Below are 17447 nucleotides of genomic sequence, written 5' to 3' on the forward strand. Positions count from 1 at the left end.
ATTCAAGGTTCATCTAATAGGACCTCTCTATCGCACCTAAAAATTCTAAATTAGATTGGATCTTCTAGAATCTAGAATTAGGCGAATGGTAACGAAGAAGAACGAGTCGTGAAATTTTGTACGAATAAGAATTCATAATAGACCTTACGCTTTATGACTGAAAATTTCTAATCTAATTGGATCTTTTACAGTACGTATCGTAGAAAGAAAAATGTCATAATTAAAGAAGAGTGTGTAATTAAAGATCACCGAGGGTCTATTTAGAAGAACTAGGAATAAACGTCATGGGTTGAAAGCTCGGAACGTGAGGAACAAAGCCGTCAATATCTTCGTTTACCGATAACACCGGTGAAGCGTAGAGCACGCGGTCTCACGGTTTCGAAATTATATTCCAATCAAAATTTACTAGTCGAAGGGGTATTTTTAACGGTCCAGGCGTACTTAGGCCGCTATTAGGTTGCATTATCAATTTCACGCCATGGTATAATCGCGAGCAACGCAGCCACTTTGGATGTAGACTTTAATTTACGAGGGATAAATGGAGCGGTGAATGGACTGTAAGATTGACGAAACGCCGGTGATTACTGGCTGAACGCGAGTGATTTATTTTCTAGTTTTTACAACTATCATTAGTCGAACCTTTTTTTCATCCCCTCTCGCTGTACCCGTGTACCTACAGTTTCTCAGCACGAAACTTAAACTTCTAGTCTCGTTTTAGGATGTTATATTTTCCTCGCGACATGTCAAAAAATCCTTATGAACGTGAACGAGCGGCAGATCGTACGTATTAACGTATAAGAGAAAAAGCGGCAACTATTTAAGCACTAAATTTCTACAGTCACGAATCACAAACATGGATAAACTATCATGGAAGCGTGGGAGATTTCAACGCCGGTGGATCGCGCCGAACGACGTCGATGCCCGCATAGGAAATGCGATCGCGGAACGCACAGTACCTTTGCACTTACCTTTGTAGTCAGATGATATCCACACGAGCGGGCTAACCGGTGCCTCGGTACACCACAAACTTAAACCTTGTTTCTCGATTGTCCTCGAGTCCTCTTTCACACGTTACACACCATAACCTTCGTTCATCGATATTCGACGAGCAAATAACCGAACGAGTTTCTCGCGAGATCGTCCGATCTTGTTCGACACACACTGCCCGAAAAATGTTGTTGTTCAGCGGCGATCCGTCACGTGGCGTGGTGCACCGGACACCGTGCGCGCGTTCGTTCGCTTTTATCCGCGGTATCCACGAAACGCAGTCGTTTACACGTTGCTGGGACTATGTCACGCGATCGGCCTCACCCCCTCGGAAGGACACGCGCCTGGTTATTTCAGTACCGTTTCCTCGATGCAAATCCTTCGACTTCCCCCGAGTGCTCTGCTCTCGATGGTCCACGCGAATCCGTGTGTGGTTTCTAACTCTCCGCACCGTCTCTTCTTCGTCTTTCTCCGTCTTCCTCTCCTTTTTCCTCGGCCGTCCCCGATCTAAATTTTTTTTTCTCTACGTGTTATCGTTTGTCTCTGTCTGTCTCTCTCGAACATCCACGAGTCACGGTGCGGCCACGTCGATGGACGGGAGAGAACTGGCGCTTCGCGATCGCTGCGACCTGTTCGACTGCGTCGAAGGCGCCTAAAGAGAACTACGGAGTCCCGTCGGTAACTCGATTTTCCCCCTTTAGCAAAGAACAGTCGTACCTGCCCAGAGATACACGCCTGTTTCCTGACCCACCAATGGGCCTCAACTCGGCCCGATCTTTTAACCAATCCTCAACTGCTGAGCTTCCTCGAAACCAACTGTTCAGGTACCTCCCATCGGTACCCCACTTTGCGCGATACCACACTCCTCCACTCTCTGTTCGCCAAAGCAACACTGTTCCGCGTGCTCCGCGCCGATGATACCGTCGCAGAAGACTGATTATCGGCTGCTTAAAGAGGACTGCGTTAGCTGACTCGAGAACCTGCCAGCCAGAGATTCTTTCTCTTTAGTATCGCGTTGCCGACGATCTTCTAGCAATTTTTAGAAAGGGATTCGTAGAATTCGTTGGATCGTTTCGTACTCGTCGAGCCGCGCTCCGAATTGAATCGCGATATTTGACGCTGCGGAGGCGAGTAGAAATTTAACCGGGTTTGCACCATTTAATCGTGTCTTTGCATCGATGTAACCTTTTTTGTATGGGATTTGAGTAAAATAAGATTTCCTTAAATTGTCGCGTGTTTTAGGACAAACGGACGAATTTATCGCTAGGCTTGTCAAGATTGTACGCCGTCGTAATTATCCACTGCACGATTGACACGAGTTTTTAGAAAAATAAATTCTTGTTTATGACCCGATAGTGATCCTCATTGTCTTTCAAAATGCACATTAAAGAATCGACCATAATCGTAAATTTAACAGTTGTCCGAGATTGAGTTTAACGTTGTTGTTTGAAATCTGATTATGACTCGAAGTAGACTGAAAAATAAATCGAAATCAGTGACTCGATACGAAGTGACAAGATGAAGCTAAAAACTGCTGTTCGATATCTGGTTACGATTTTCAGCGTCTCTCAACATGTAACGCGTAGAGAGCGGATCAAAATCACTGGTTATAGTTTTGAAAGTAAAACGCGTTGAAAGATTTCATTGTGATGTAATGCACGTGTAACGTAATTCCTTTCTTCTTCTTCTTCTTCTTCTTTGTACTAGTACAGAGAAAATCTACCATCGGACAAACTAAAGTTTCGTTTCTGTGATTTTTACTTTCTAGTTCGTAAACATCCGCGATACGTGATCACAATGAACGATTCTTATCGTAGAGTGTAATATCCTTTCTAAAGTTTCAACCGTAAACCGTCCCTAAACCTATCTCTTCTCGAGAGATCTAAAGTCTCGCTCCAATAGCGCGGCAGACCGCTCGCGCGCGCGTCTTCTATCTATACACAGAGCGCGCCAGACTCACCCATATAATTTAGTCTCCGGCCAGCAAGACGTAAGCGGCCGTAATCATAGCTATTACCCGCTCGCTGCTTCAATTAACGTACAGATCCGATAAACACAGCGAGAGCGGCGAGAGCGTTGCGGCGCGGACGGAGGCGCGGAATCGTTGATCTTGTCGCTTCCACCGGTGGCTGGGAACGAATCGACCTTGCGAAATCAGTCGGAGCAATTGGACGCATCGCCTAATCGCAATCGTTGGAAAAAGGATGAAAATCGAATAATTGTACGAAGTTTGAATGTTCGAAGCTTCGAAGCACGATCTCGTAGATCGTATTTTGAACGATTAATATCGCGTGAAACTCTTTCAGAGCTTGGTCGTCGAAGCTGTCCAGATCTGAGAAAGAGATCGTAATCGTTGCGAAAAGAACTGTAGCGGCACACGAACTGAAATCATGTTGTTGTCTTGCCTCGGAATAGCAATATCGTCGGGATACACATAATACGATAATAAATAAACTCCGGACAAAGACGAATTTGAATTTTCCGATTCTCTCCCGACCAGTAAAAATAAACGGACACAACCGAAAAGAGTTCAGTATCTATCGGTTGACAATCAGTTATCGATCGGTTATCAGTTAGTCGCGCGAATCAGTATCTACCGAGTATCTACGAGTTATCAGCGATCTTATTAACGAATTACACACTGTCACTAACTAGTCCGTTAGTACGAGCATCTTGGCGAATATTGTCTGTATATTAATTATATTTTTAAATATATTCGACCGTTTCAACAACGAGCAATCTCGTTTTATAAATAAGGTTTAATAATTTAAGGTTTAGGACTCGACTTTCAAAAGCTCGAGTAAGGAAATTAACCGTAATCCTATGATATACATACCTTATGTCCGTTGCTTATAAGCTTTGAATTTCGTTACTATTAAGATTTCTTCTTGCGATCGAAATATCACTATCACCGTTCAAATTTTTCGGAGGAGGTGTAGAGTGGAATCCATACGAGTTATAGAAACTGGTCGACCCAATAAAATGTCGAAAGGCGTTCAAAGGGGAGAGTAGGAGGGCAGGAAGGCCGGGGTTGGACGGCGCCATAAATTAAAGAAGATGTCCACCCGTAGAAATTAAACCATAGAAACTGGTTTCGAACGTAAAACGATTCTCCTCCTGCTCTCGATCCTTCGTCCACTCTCTTTCTCTCTGTCCCCTGGCTTCATCCTCGCCTCTCTGTCGTTTTCTTCGACCCCTCTACCCGCGTCTTGACCCTATGAATCCTTCAGAGGCCGCTGTTTTTCGTGGTCGTGTCTCTTCCCTCGAACAGCGAACCTATCTCGCTTCCTCGTTTAACGACCGATTTCATTTTATCGAGATAATGCTCGAGGGAAGAAACGAAGAGCGGCTACGAATCTGGGAAAGTCCGCTACGTTCGATCTGGTCGCTTTTTTCTACGATCCTGATAGCCGATGATGTCGATGTCGGACCCAATGTGATACCGAGAACGATATCGTGAAACGCGTCTTCGAATCACATCAATTGCGTCACCAAGACTACATCCGACGAACATCGTCCTTTCGTCATCGATCGAAATTCGTGTTTTATCTTCGTTGAGTTTTAATTCTAAGACTATGTACGATTGGACTAAGCGGAAGATATGGAATATTTAAATCGTGTTACATTAGCTTGTAATCGAACGAAGATCAAAGCTTGGTCTTCGAGGCGGACGGAATTTAAATTATCTTGGATTTAAGGTGTATCGATTCGTTGATCGAGTCATTTCTTCGTTAGAAGTTTGTATCATCACGGAACGAAAAGTTGATAAAGGCAAATAACTTTCGATTGGGTCGGCTTTAATCTTTCGCGCGTATCGTTACATTTTTGACAATTTAAATAATCGTTCGTAAAGCTTTTCCTTTACCTTTCGTTTTATTACGAATTACAAAGATACTTTTACGATGTTTTTCAAACAAACGATTTCTATATCTCGATAAAGCCCAAATCCAAATTCAGGCAGAATCGTCGCGAATAAACAAGTTTCTATAAAACGTTTCTACACTTCCAACACTGCGAAACAGTAAAGGCTATAGATTTCATAGAATAGCGTGTTTCATCGTCATAAATAATATCTTCGAATGTTGGCAGCGAACAGAAGCGATGTGAAAGAGCTCCACGGTATGTCCGACGCTGTGTAGCAAACACGAGAGGCGCGGCAAGCTACGTCAGATTCGTGATCAATTGGCCGAAAATAATCCGGATGTATTTACGCGTTCGCCCGTCGGTCCTCGTCGTTTTGTCCGTGGTTGTCTCATCCCTGTGTGTCTGTTCGTTCACGCAGAAGCCCTTCTCGACGAGACAGATGGAGCTAATATGAACTCGATTCTGCCTCCGAAGATATGAACTTATTCTTTCCAGAACGTGTCTGCTCATTGGCACGGAAGGAAACGAGATTTATCGTCCTATCTGAACATGGAAGGCGGTCACATCCTGTCGGGTGAAACGGTTCGTCGCGATACTCTCGAGAACCTGGTCGTTCCAGTCATTCTCGTGTCAACGCTACCACCTTTCTCTGACACGGCGTATTTTTCCGATTGTTTCCTTGTGACAAATGGTCTGGACTACTGCGGTCATTAGCCGAACGTCTACCGTTTTAAATTACTTTTAACAGATGCAAGTTGGTTGAAGTGAAAATCAACTTTATATATATATATAGATAAATGGAAAAAATATTGAAAAAAACAAGAAATTTAAATTAACGATGCTTGTATGCTAATACAACATCGGTTTCTATGTAATAATCATATTAGGTTTGTACTATTTTCTAGCGAGTGTAAATTATATCAATTATATATCAAGATTAGAATAACACGCGAGTTATATCTTCGCTTGTTAAAAATATAGGTAGTACAGTTATCTATACAGTTTCGTACGCGTTATAAGAAAGTCATTTTTGTTTAAATAAAGCATTTATAACTTCGTATAATAACATAGCTATTTCTCAACTCATAAATCAGTAATAAAATACCTCTTAATCATCTTGGCGTGGAACGCACTTTCACTCGTAGTAAAATTTTGTAACATTTTATTATAGTGGAAATATCTTTCCTATAAGATACACGAAAATTATCGTGTCTCCGGTAAGCCAAACAAATACATCTTTTATAAAAAGAAATACATAATTAATATTTCGCAGAAGCAAATTCTTGAATTTCATAAAGTCATTTTCGATAAACAGATGATGCAAATGATAGTAAATTCTAAACTAAACCCGAGGAACTAAGGTTCGTAATATCATCGTTCCACTCTACTTTCCAATTTACGAATTTGATCAATGCGTCTTGCCAACGATTCGCATAAATATATCCTAATAAAATGTCATAGAGACGCGAATAAAGACGTAATAAAACAGCTAAATCTTTGTAACAAATATCGTTGCACGTATCGTTAAAGATGCACGATTCGCGAATCCCTCGACGCGAATCTCCGATCACGGCGCGATCAATCTCGCGGCGGCACGATCGAGCCGCGTGATTACAATCCGTTGAAATTCAGGCTATCCGTGCGACTGAATTATGACGTTCAGGCATGGTGGAACGGCGCGCGGAGTGGGATTGCCTACGGTATTCCCGAGATTTCAAGAACGCGGCGACGATTAATTGAATTCCGCGCACTGGCTCATGCGCGCGCGCACGCCGCTGAAACCTGGCACTCAATCTCGTTAATCGAACGCACGGCGGAATGTCGTAAGACAGCTCGTGCCGATGTTTCACAGCCGTCGGGACGACGTCCCGACACGACGACGTCTCGACACGACGACGCACCGCGCGAATCGTCGTCGCGGTCGTACGTGAAACGCCGCTGCCGCAATCGCGCGACGTTCGTTCGTCGTCGCGGTAATCGATTACCAGCGGCGGATTATTAAGAGTCTTCCCGGGTTCCCTGCGAGCCAAGAAAACGCGCCAGGAGGTCAAAGGGACACGTACGGGACGCGACTTCTCGCCCCGCGCGTAAACCGCGACGATCTCACGGCCTGTGCGCGTATCGCTTGCGCTGGCGTTTAGGTCTCCGATAGAACGAGCGTGCGTTTCGCGTTATTAATTGCGAGCGCCTCCAGCGTTGCTAGGAAACTCGTGTGGGTCAGACGACGTGCATTCCATTCGCGTGGGTGGAACGCCGATCGATGGAATATCGGCGATTTTGCCGCTCTGTAGCAAAATTTCTTTTAAAGCTGTTAATGGAAACTGAATTGTAATATTTTCTCCGTATAGTCGTGCCAATCGTATTGGACGTATATTAAATGTTTCAACGCTCTTTCGCGTGTTCACGGTAGAAATTGCAAGTTCCCTTTTTGTCAATGAGCGACTCCAATCGGTTTTGTATAGCGTTTTGACTGCTGTTGATGTTTATTTTTATTTATTTTTATGGGAATTGACGACTGCTTTACAATTGATATTCCAACTTAGAACAAGAACTTTTCTACCAAGTTCGATAGAATAATCGATGGAAAATGTCCCGTGAATTCTTATAAACGAATACATCTGAAGACACTTGATTATGCGAGCCATCCTTCATACCAGTTAAAGCAGTTGTTTGAAACATTTTCATCGACGTGGACGGAAGGTTCTGCTCGTCGAGTTGATGGAACCTCCTCTACGTTCCTGGCTCGTTATGAATTATCAGAAATGAATATTAAATACAGGGGCTTTCTGATATTCGTCGGGTCCTATCTGATTCGCTAATAAATTACATTCTTCGTGAAGTTCGTATATAATTAACAACAAACGTTCGTTTGTGCCGTTAGAGAATTATCAACGCGATCAGAATACGCTTTCTAATTAATCCATAAATCTCTTACAACTTTATTAGAAAGCACTTAACAAACGCACTCGAACCTCTCGGCAAATAGAAATCTAATCACACGTTTCATTAGTATTTCCTCTATAAAACTTCTCACCGTGTATGATAAAAGTACATTAAGCGAAATATAAAATGGAAAGAAAAATTACTCGCTAATGAATATAAATTTTCTAGTAAATGAAAACATCGTCTCCTCTTTAACGGGCCCCCCTAAAATAGAGGTGCTGTTACCAATAACGTTGTCGGTAAATATCGATAATATTGCCAAGATAACGACGAGCTAAATTTAACTAAATACGATACGCAAATTGTACATCGTGTCTAGATTGACTTCAAACGACACGCGTCATCGTTGAAAACTCGTTTCGCCGAAATAACGATCTTTATCGATTTTCGAGACCTATAAAATTTGATGCTGTGGAATACAATCGTTAGTAACGTCTCTCCACCGAAACAAAAACTAAGGGAGAGCGGATAAAATATGAGCGAGAGGGATGGCTCGTTTACCCGGAAAGGGATGCCTGGAACATCTTTGTGAAATTTACTAGCAGTATTGTGGGCAAACATGGTTCAGTCATTGAAGAACCCCGTTTTCGAGTGACCATTCACTCCCAGGACACGCACCGTAACGATGATCCTGTGTCAAAGGATCATCATGGGTCACGAAAGTCCAGTTGGAAAAATGGCTCATGCTGTTTCGACGATCTCGAACGACTAACGGCGTTTTGACCGGAATCCTTCTCGGGTTCCGAAAGAAATTCACGCTATTGCGAATCCTATTAGGACTCGTTAAAGCGGATTTCTTGTCGATCTGTCAAACAGCAAACTATTTCTGGATGAAATGTTCCTTAGAAATCACCACGTAACGGATATCTTGCCTTACCGACTATGACTGTAAAACGGCAAACTCCCTAGATTTTTCGTATTTTCTTCGCTTTAAATTTCTGAGCTTTCTGCGAACCAAATCTTGCGTTTTAAACCTGATTTCTCTTAAGCAATTGTCAGTTGATAGTCAAGTATCGTTTTCGTGAAAGAGTATCTTGGAATAAAATGGGATTAAGAAAGTAATAACGTATCATGGCAGTCATTTTACATAACCTTCTTATATTTCAACTCGAAATTTGTCTATCTGGCCAGCGATTAAGTGATAACACGAAAGAGATATATTTCTTTGCGACCAATACCAAAGGTATTAATAATATCATCGCGATTTAACTTTCACGATTCTGGATTCACCATCAAAAATTCAAGCAATATCTAAATTTAGAAAATCCTACGGCCCCGATATAAATTACAAATATAAAATATAAAATTGTATAAAGTTACAAAATAAATTACAACAATTCGATAACACCGAGCACCGAAAAAGATCATCAAGGTCGCGATACTAACGCCCGATCGCGGGGGCGCATAGTCACGATCTTCGGCTCCTTCTTCCAGCAGCACGAATCACTGCTCAACACCGTCAAGCAACGACGACCGTGATCGTCTCAGACTTATCGGTCACTGGTTGCAATCACCACGAGAATAATTCCTCGTCCGAAGGTCCAACCCGTTTCGTCGACGTCGTACATCGGCGTATCGATTTCAGGCTGGTCGACGAATTATTTCGAATGATCGGCGGGAAACAGGATCTCGAACGTGCTCGTGCGTCCTTCGACGGGAGAAGATCCTTCCGCGGGAATGGGCGTAGGCGAATCTTCGATCTCGAAACCGTGCAACTGGAAGTCAAGCGGCGGCCATATGCGACCGGCGCGACCCCACGGGAACTGGGAGTGCACCGTCTTCGTGGTATCTCGAATCTACTTTGTGTCCTTCCAACCGGGCCGTGAGCGGTGCAGGTACAGCCCGCGATCCCCGGGATATACGTTTCAATGATCTACGACTCGGCTGGGTCGAATCCTCCGCTGAAAAAGCGCGGGATTCCGCCGACTTGCTGAATCCGACTTGAATCCTTTTACCGATATCCCGCAGACACCCAGCTTTTTCGAGAAGTTGCGAGATTCGTTCGAACGGTGCACGTGGATTCTGCATCCTTACTCGTGTCTCTCGTTTTTGGCGATGTCCAAGTCTTAGGTAAAGTTTGAGACAATGTTGCGTGGAAAACGCGTGTCCAGTACAAACTTTCGTATTATCGTAATTGAGATAAAGCTGTAATCTATCAGATTGCTTGGTAATTTTATTTATTAAATCATCGTGTTACAGAAATTAATTTGATATAGATAGCTTTATATGGTAGTATATTATACACTTATATATCAGAGTATCAAAAATTCTCCACTAAATTGTGTTAACGAGATAACGATCCAGAGACGTAAGATTTGTATTTGATACATTATGGACGAATGTGTTTGGTAATTGTCAAACTTGTAGCCAACGACCGATTAGCAACAAGATGTCTGGTACCTAGTGCGTTAAGATGCCTGAATATCGTATAACGAAAGATCAGTCGCAAATTTAAATATACAATACAATCTGATCTTTCATATTTCATTCCAAAATCAATTTCTCCATTTTCCTGTATCAGCCCTCGATCACGAAACTTTTACAAAATCATCCCCTAATAAAAGACTCCATAGAACCTTTAACGTAGCAAAGAAAGGAACTACGATCTAGGAGCAGGGTTCTAAATGACGAATCAGCAACGACCAATCTATGATTAACATCGATCGTGACGTTCGAGTGTCGGTGACAAAGTGGCTTGGTCCTAACTAGACCTCGAGACATCTGTTCGATTTGTCACGGGTCGCTTTTCCACCTAAAACGAATACGCGCAGCCGTTTGCGACTCTACCATCCTGTGAATAATTGTTGAATACCGCTAATGAGAGTCTAGTGGTTGAACGACGTGTGCCACGCTCTCGAACCGTGTCGAATCGCGCGCGTTTTGCACCCGCCGGAAGAGGATTCTATCGGCCGTGAGAACAGCGTTTAGGCGACGATAGACCCGATGCCTCCTTTCGATACGCGTAACGAGCCTTCGCTCTCCGGCGCACTTTGTATCGCACCCTTAATCAGTAGAAATTTATGACGATCGATCAGTGCGAAGATGGAGAATCTACGAGCGCGGGCGGTGCTCGTTCCTCCCGGTTTTCAACGCCCGCGAAATCGTCGGCTTCTGATTAATCGTTCGGCAGATTCCGCTTTGAACGTGGTCGATGTGCGCTAAGTTCATGGCTACCGCCTTTCAGCTTGGGATATAGTAGCGGTTGATTAGAGCTACGCGTTGTGTGGTTTGTGAATCGGTAGACACGTACAATGGCTAATAGCGGTGAGGGATGATATGGTATGTCGCTTGTGAGGTGGCAGGATAACAAAAAAATGTATATATATTTGCGTGATAAAATAAATTCCAAGGGAATAACAAGTCTAGAATGACATATTAATATACTATTACATACATGTAATTATTTGTATCGTAGAAAAGCTTCGCACGATTCGTAATCGTTATATATGTATATTTCGCAAACGTTACACTTACATGTCTGAATTGCTCGGCAGTCGAGATAACAATAAGAAAGTTGTAAAGCGGCGACACTCAGCAGGCGGTAGTTACAGCACAACACACGACAATGACAACGATGTTTGTCTTCTTTAATCACTTGTAAAAGCGATAGAACCATATGATTCGTTGTCAATTTTGTTTCGTGTCGTAGAATAATAATAATAAAAGAAAAAAAAATACAATTCTATGCTTCTAAATATCATTAAAACTACCAAAATATCAAGTTTCTTCTACTACGCGATACTTGCTTTGTAACTAACGAAATTCTTAGGTCAGCGAGGAGATTAAGATCTCAGGCTGGATTTCAAGAAATCGAATCGAATGTACGAAATCGATCGATGGTTTAGGAGGTAAAACTGTTGCTGGACTGAAAACAAAAGCATGGATACGAGACCGTGGAAGGCGGCACGAGACCTGAAACGTAATCCGACGATGCGCAGGGACTACCAGGCCCTATCTGAAATTTAATATCGCGTCCTCGCGGTTTTCGCGATAAATCGACTGCCCACCGCCTACCGCCCACTCGCGAAGCCCGGCATATTTAATTACAGAAAATCGCTCGACCTTCGCGCGGACCTCCCCCACGTGTCTATAAGGTTTACGCAAGCAGCGAGGCATCTTTCAGAATCGGACGCGCTGTCCGTGAACCCCACGCGAACAAAGAGTCTTAATGAATTCCCGTAAAGGACGACCGAACGCGAACGAATCGATAATTACCGCTTTCGATCCGAGCTGCCCTCCTGCTACGGTACTCGATCCAGGCTCCACTCTCGAGACTCCGATCTTATCGAAAGGATCTCGTTCGAAAAGTTAACTTTTTCACCTCCTTCGTTCGAGTTTTCGATATACACCGACTCGCCAAAGCGTTTGAACATTTATCGTAGAGAAATTTCTGTACATATGTATTGCGCGTGTTATGTGAAATTATGTCGATATTTTATCAACGTTGTAACGAAACACGACCGTCGTGGTATCGTTGGAAAAATTTGAAACCAATCTGGAAATGTATATAAAGATTATGAGAAGACCACTAACTCATTTTATTTAAATGTCCTCTCGTCTCTATCGAATTATTTAAGTAAATTCACATTGTGAAGATCTACGATTCTCATCAACTTTTTCTATTAAACGCTTGAAAAACCGGTGCTGACTTATTTCATCTTTACACGAGTCATTTCGAATATTTTTTTGTTTCAAGTTCGTTTCACAGGCGATAAAACCCTGTAAGTTTCTGTAAAAACTGAAAATACCGGAAAAGGACAAAATACAAATTCTCTTCGTCTTGAACACAAACAATTTCAATTTTATCTCTCCGAGTTGTACGAGACAATTTATATAAAAGTTAAGTAACTGATATCTCTACGAATCTTTATACCGTATGCAGCAAGTATTTTTATAACAAACAGAAGGTAATAAGCATTCCAATCGTATCGAAATCGAAGATAACGTTGCTTGCTTGTTCGGAAGAACCTACTTTCCCGGTCGAATCGACGACAGGACGCAATGACCCGTTCTGTCGGTAACTAGAAACCCCTCCGTCTAAATACGCTTAATGGATGACAACTATAAACTACCGCGCCAGTACGTAACATGGAACCACACGGTGAATATCGTTCCGCACGATCGAGCGCTCCTTCGAGTACGAGGGTTCCCGTAGCAGCCTCGCTTTCAGGCCGATCAATTTCTCCGCTATCATTTCGGTCCCCCATTGTTTCTCCAGGCTACAAAATGCACCCTGTCGCGGCATCCTAGCGACCCTCTGGTGTCACAAATATTTCCCTAGCGTTAACGAATCGCACAAACTGGCAAACAAAACATATCGACGCGGAGAACTTGGAATTCTGTTGACGAGTTTAGAATTTCTATTTGATTTCCTCGTATAAAATTGTAAAATTATATGATCAACGTTTAATATTCCGCGTAAAGTTAAATCGCGTATTAATCGCGCTTCCCCCAACAAAAATTCCGATGAATTCTTCTAAAAGCCAACTGCTCGACGCTTTGTTGCCGATAGTAGTCCGAATATAGACGACCAAGGATAAAAAAGAACAGGGGAAAAAGTGGAGGAATAATGGAGGCAGCTCCTCTGGATGCAACTCCTCCAATATTTTGACTACCGTGTCAACGAGCCAGCATGGAGCATTCAGCATGCTCGTCGGCCCGTAACGCCATTCATTCGGCCGCGTTAGCGCTCCCAAGAGCAGATTTATCGAACGACGTTGTCGCCGCGTTGAACGCTGCGCGTCCGTGCGGTTAGATTTGTGGCCGTTGTGGTTTTGTCCCGCGGGATGAAAAGGGACGTCTCTCGACGTGCCAAAAGGAGCGCGGGCAATTACCACGGCGGATGCAGGCCACCGTGCTCGAGACGCCCGATCATTTCCCCCCAGGATTACCATTGCGCAGGGAATATCTGTTCGCGCGACCATCCGCTGCCTCTTTAGCGGATTTTATACGACGCCCCGTGGAAACAAGTCTGGCGACCAGTTTCTGAACGCCTCGCTGCACCTCGCTATTGTCAGGATCGATTATTTATTTATTAGAATATTTACAATCAATTCTCGTTGAGAATTTTCAGTAACTTAGTTTAGCGTGATACAATGACATGGATTATAATAGTTTTATATTGTTGGTTCTAGTAGATACTAAGGATTTAATCTAGAGGGTATTTTCTTTTTAGTCTGCGGATCTGGTCCGTCGTGTCCAGTAGTTGGGTGACTAGTGGGTTGTGGTGGTTGTTGACTCTTGTGCTATATCTGCTTCTGAACTTGTGTATTTCATCTTTGACTGTAGGTATCTTGAGGTCTCGGTGGATTGTTTCGTTCGTAACATACCAGGGTGCATTTAATAGGGATCTTAGCGTTTTCGATTGGAAGCGTTGGAGTATTTCAATGTTGGAGTTACTTGCTGTTCCCCATAGTTGGATTCCGTAGGTCCAGACAGGTTTTATTACGGCCTTGTAGAGGGTTATTTTGTTCTGTATGTTTAGTTTGGAGCGTCGGCCCGTGAGCCAATAGAATTTTCTTAGTTTTTCCTTTAGTTGCTTTGTTTTTTCGGAGATATGTTTTTCCCAAGTTAGCCTCCTGTCCAGGGTCATGCCCAGGTATCTTACGGAGTCCTTGCTTGGGATTATTGTGTTGTTAATGGTGACCTGGGGACAGGTTTGTTTTCGGAGCGTGAAGGTTACATGGGAGGATTTTTTTTCGTTTATTTTAAAACCCCATTTTTGGAACCACTTTTCCATGGAGTCGAGACTTCGCTGGAGAGTGGATGAGGCAATTGCTGGGTCTGCGTGGGTAGCTAATAGTGCTGTGTCGTCGGCAAATGTTGCTATTGTTACCTCGTTTGATATGGATAAGTCGGCAGTGTAGATGGAGAATAGTAGGGGTCCGAGGACACTACCTTGCGGTATGCCGGATTTTATTGGGAATGTTGCGGAAGTGGCGCCTAGACATTTAACTATGAATTGTCTGTTGGTTAGGTAGGATTTTAAGATGGAGTAGTATGGGTGGGGTAGGATTTTTTTAAGCTTGTAGAGTAGCCCTTCATGCCATACTTTATCGAATGCCTGTTGGATGTCTAGGAATACGGCTGAGCAGTATTTTTTCTTTTCAAGGGTTTGGCTGATTATGTGGGTTATGCGGTGGATTTGCTCTACTGTTGAGTGTTGTTTTCGGAAGCCGAATTGGTGATCTGGGAGAGTCTTCAATTCTTCTAGGAGTGGAAGGAGTCGATTCGTGAGCATCCTCTCGAATAGTTTAGACAGGGTAGGTAAGAGACTGATTGGGCGATAGGAGCTGGTTTCATATATTGGTTTACCGGGTTTGGGGATGAGGGTGATTAGTGAGATTTTCCACGCCTTAGGAAAGTGTTCAAGGCGGAGGATGGCGTTAAAGATTGATGCGATGAGTGCAATCCCTTTTATGGGAAGTTCCTTGATTGCTTTATTTCCTATTTGGTCGTGACCTGCTGCTTTCTTGGGGTTTAGGCGACTGATTGCTTCTATGATCTCTGCAGAAGTGAAAGGTTGAATAGGAGGGGACATTTGGAAGGGAGTGTGCAGGTATTCGGTGACGTCCGCTGCGGCTATGGAGGAATGGGGTTGGAATACTTCAGTCAAATGTTTGGCAAATAGGTTGGCTTTTTCTATAGGGCTACGCGCCCATCCACCCTGCGGGCGGCGGATTGGAGGTATTATTTGTGGGGGGCGCGTGAGTTTCCTGGAGGCTTTCCATAGTGAGTAGTTTGAGTCGGCTGTGGGGGACAAGCTGGCGAGATATTTGTGAAAACGGTCATTATTGTAGTTCTTTATGGTTTTGGATAGTTTTCTAGTTGCGTTGTTTAGTTTGCGTTTGTCCTCCGGTGTTCTATGGGTCTGCCATATCCTTCTTAGTCTACGTTTTTCTGCTATTTTTTTTAGTATGTACTGGGGGTATTCGTGGTTGCTGGTGGACGTTTTTGCCGGTGTGGAGACGCGGATAGCGTTTATTATGCTCGCATTTAGGTATTCCGTGGCTGCTTCGATTTCATCATTGGTTTTTAGTGAGGTTGAGGCTGAAGTTGTGTGGGTAAAGACTTCTCTAAAGAGCTGCCAGTTGGTGTGTTCGTTATGAATGGAGCCATTAGGTGTATTCTCGATGATAGTTGAACTGACTGTTACTATCACGGGGGAATGATCAGAGGAGAGATCAGCCGAGGAATTGATTTGGACGTGTCTTGACGAGATATTTTTAGTTATGAAGAAATCAAGGAGATCGGGTATTTTGTTTGTGTCGGTGGGCCAGTGTGTGGGTTCGTACGTGGTAAGGTAGTTGAGGTTGTTAGTTAATATGCTGTTGAGGAGGTTTTTGCCTCTTACTGTAACCAGTCTGCTGCCCCATTGGGTGTGTTTAGCGTTGTAGTCTCCTCCGGCTATGAATTTGCTGCCCAGGGTGTCCAGGAAGTGGTCAAAGTCTTCTTTGGCGATGGAGTGTCTGGGAGGGCAGTATACAGCTGAGGTGGTGATTGTACCATGACAGTCTTCTATTGCTACGTTTGTTGCTTGGAGGTAGTCTTTCTGGAATGGTTGAAGTTCGTAGTGCTTGATGTTTGACTTGATTATGATTCCGGTGCCGCCGTGAGCCTTTCCGCTGGGGTGTTGGGTGTGGTAGAAGTTGTAGCCGTGTATTTTGAGGTAGTTTTTGTCGGTGAAGTGGGTTTCGGATATGAGCATCACATCGATTTGCTGTTGTTTTAAGAATAGTTCTAGTTCGGCTTTGTGCTGAGCTAGACCGTTGGCGTTCCACAGAGCTATTCGCATTGGTTTTATTTTGCTTCTGTGCTTATGAATTTGTCCATGAAGCGTGTGAGTAGTGACAGCAAGTTGTTAATTTGCTCAGTTTGCTTCTCGATAAGTTTTTCGAGTCTGGTAAAGTTGTCAGTGCTTGGTGGGGTGGGAATTCTATTTTCTGTGTGTACACTGTGTGTTTTCGAGTTGTATGCGTTTCCTTGCGTTGCCTGCGCATAGGATACTGTTGGTGTGGTGAGTTTTTGGGGTTTAGGTTCTTGTATGTTTATGTCCTTGGGTCTCAGTTTTGGATACTTTATATTATGTAGCGATTTGTAGGCTGAGCATCCTTTGTAGTTCGCAGGATGCTCTCCTTGACAGTGGATACACTTGGCGGGGGTTTCCGGGGATTTAGTGCATTGGTCAGTGGGGTGATTACCTGCACATTTTACGCACCTGAAGTTGTGATTGCAGTATTTCTGCGTGTGGCCGTACCTTTGGCACCTCTTGCATTGTATTATTTCTTTCTTTACAAGAGGTGGCTCGAACTTAACTATGGAGTTCATCAGCCGATTGATATTGTAGATTTCTTTATTGTTTGTTTTTTGTTTTAGGTCTATAAAAAATAAGGATAGTGGGTTTTTTGTGATTCTATGCCTAATGTTACTGATGTTAGTTACTTCGTGGCCGTGATTTGACAGTTCGCATTTTAGTTCGTCTAGATCGACTGAGTGATGGATATTGCGTAGCACCACTCGAAATGGTCTTTCTTGTTTGAGCTGGTATGTGTGGAATTTGGCGTTTAACGTTTTTAATAGCTTGGTTAACTTTCTATAGGCGTCTGGGTGGGACGGCAGTATTTTCACTTGGTTGTTGTTAATCTTTAGCTTGT

General features: G+C 43.4%; 1 protein-coding gene across 4 annotated transcripts in view; it reads right to left on the reverse strand.

The window, feature by feature from the left end:
• LOC126928806 (protein embryonic gonad-like) overlaps nucleotides 1-17447 on the reverse strand; it is a 117801-nt gene that overhangs the window by 38676 nt on the left and 61678 nt on the right. The window contains exon 1 of one of the 4 annotated variants that reach the window (XM_050744627.1): nucleotides 969-2091. The exons of 2 other annotated variants lie outside the window; for them this stretch is intronic. The gene's annotated coding sequence lies outside the window, so the exon portion shown is untranslated. Of the gene's footprint in view, nucleotides 1-968; nucleotides 2092-17447 lie in introns of those variants that run through there. One more of the 4 variants, XM_050744629.1, reaches the window with a different exon arrangement.

The sequence above is a fragment of the Bombus affinis genome, chromosome 2, assembly GCF_024516045.1.
Source record: "Bombus affinis isolate iyBomAffi1 chromosome 2, iyBomAffi1.2, whole genome shotgun sequence".
Classification (NCBI taxonomy): domain Eukaryota; kingdom Metazoa; phylum Arthropoda; class Insecta; order Hymenoptera; family Apidae; genus Bombus; species Bombus affinis.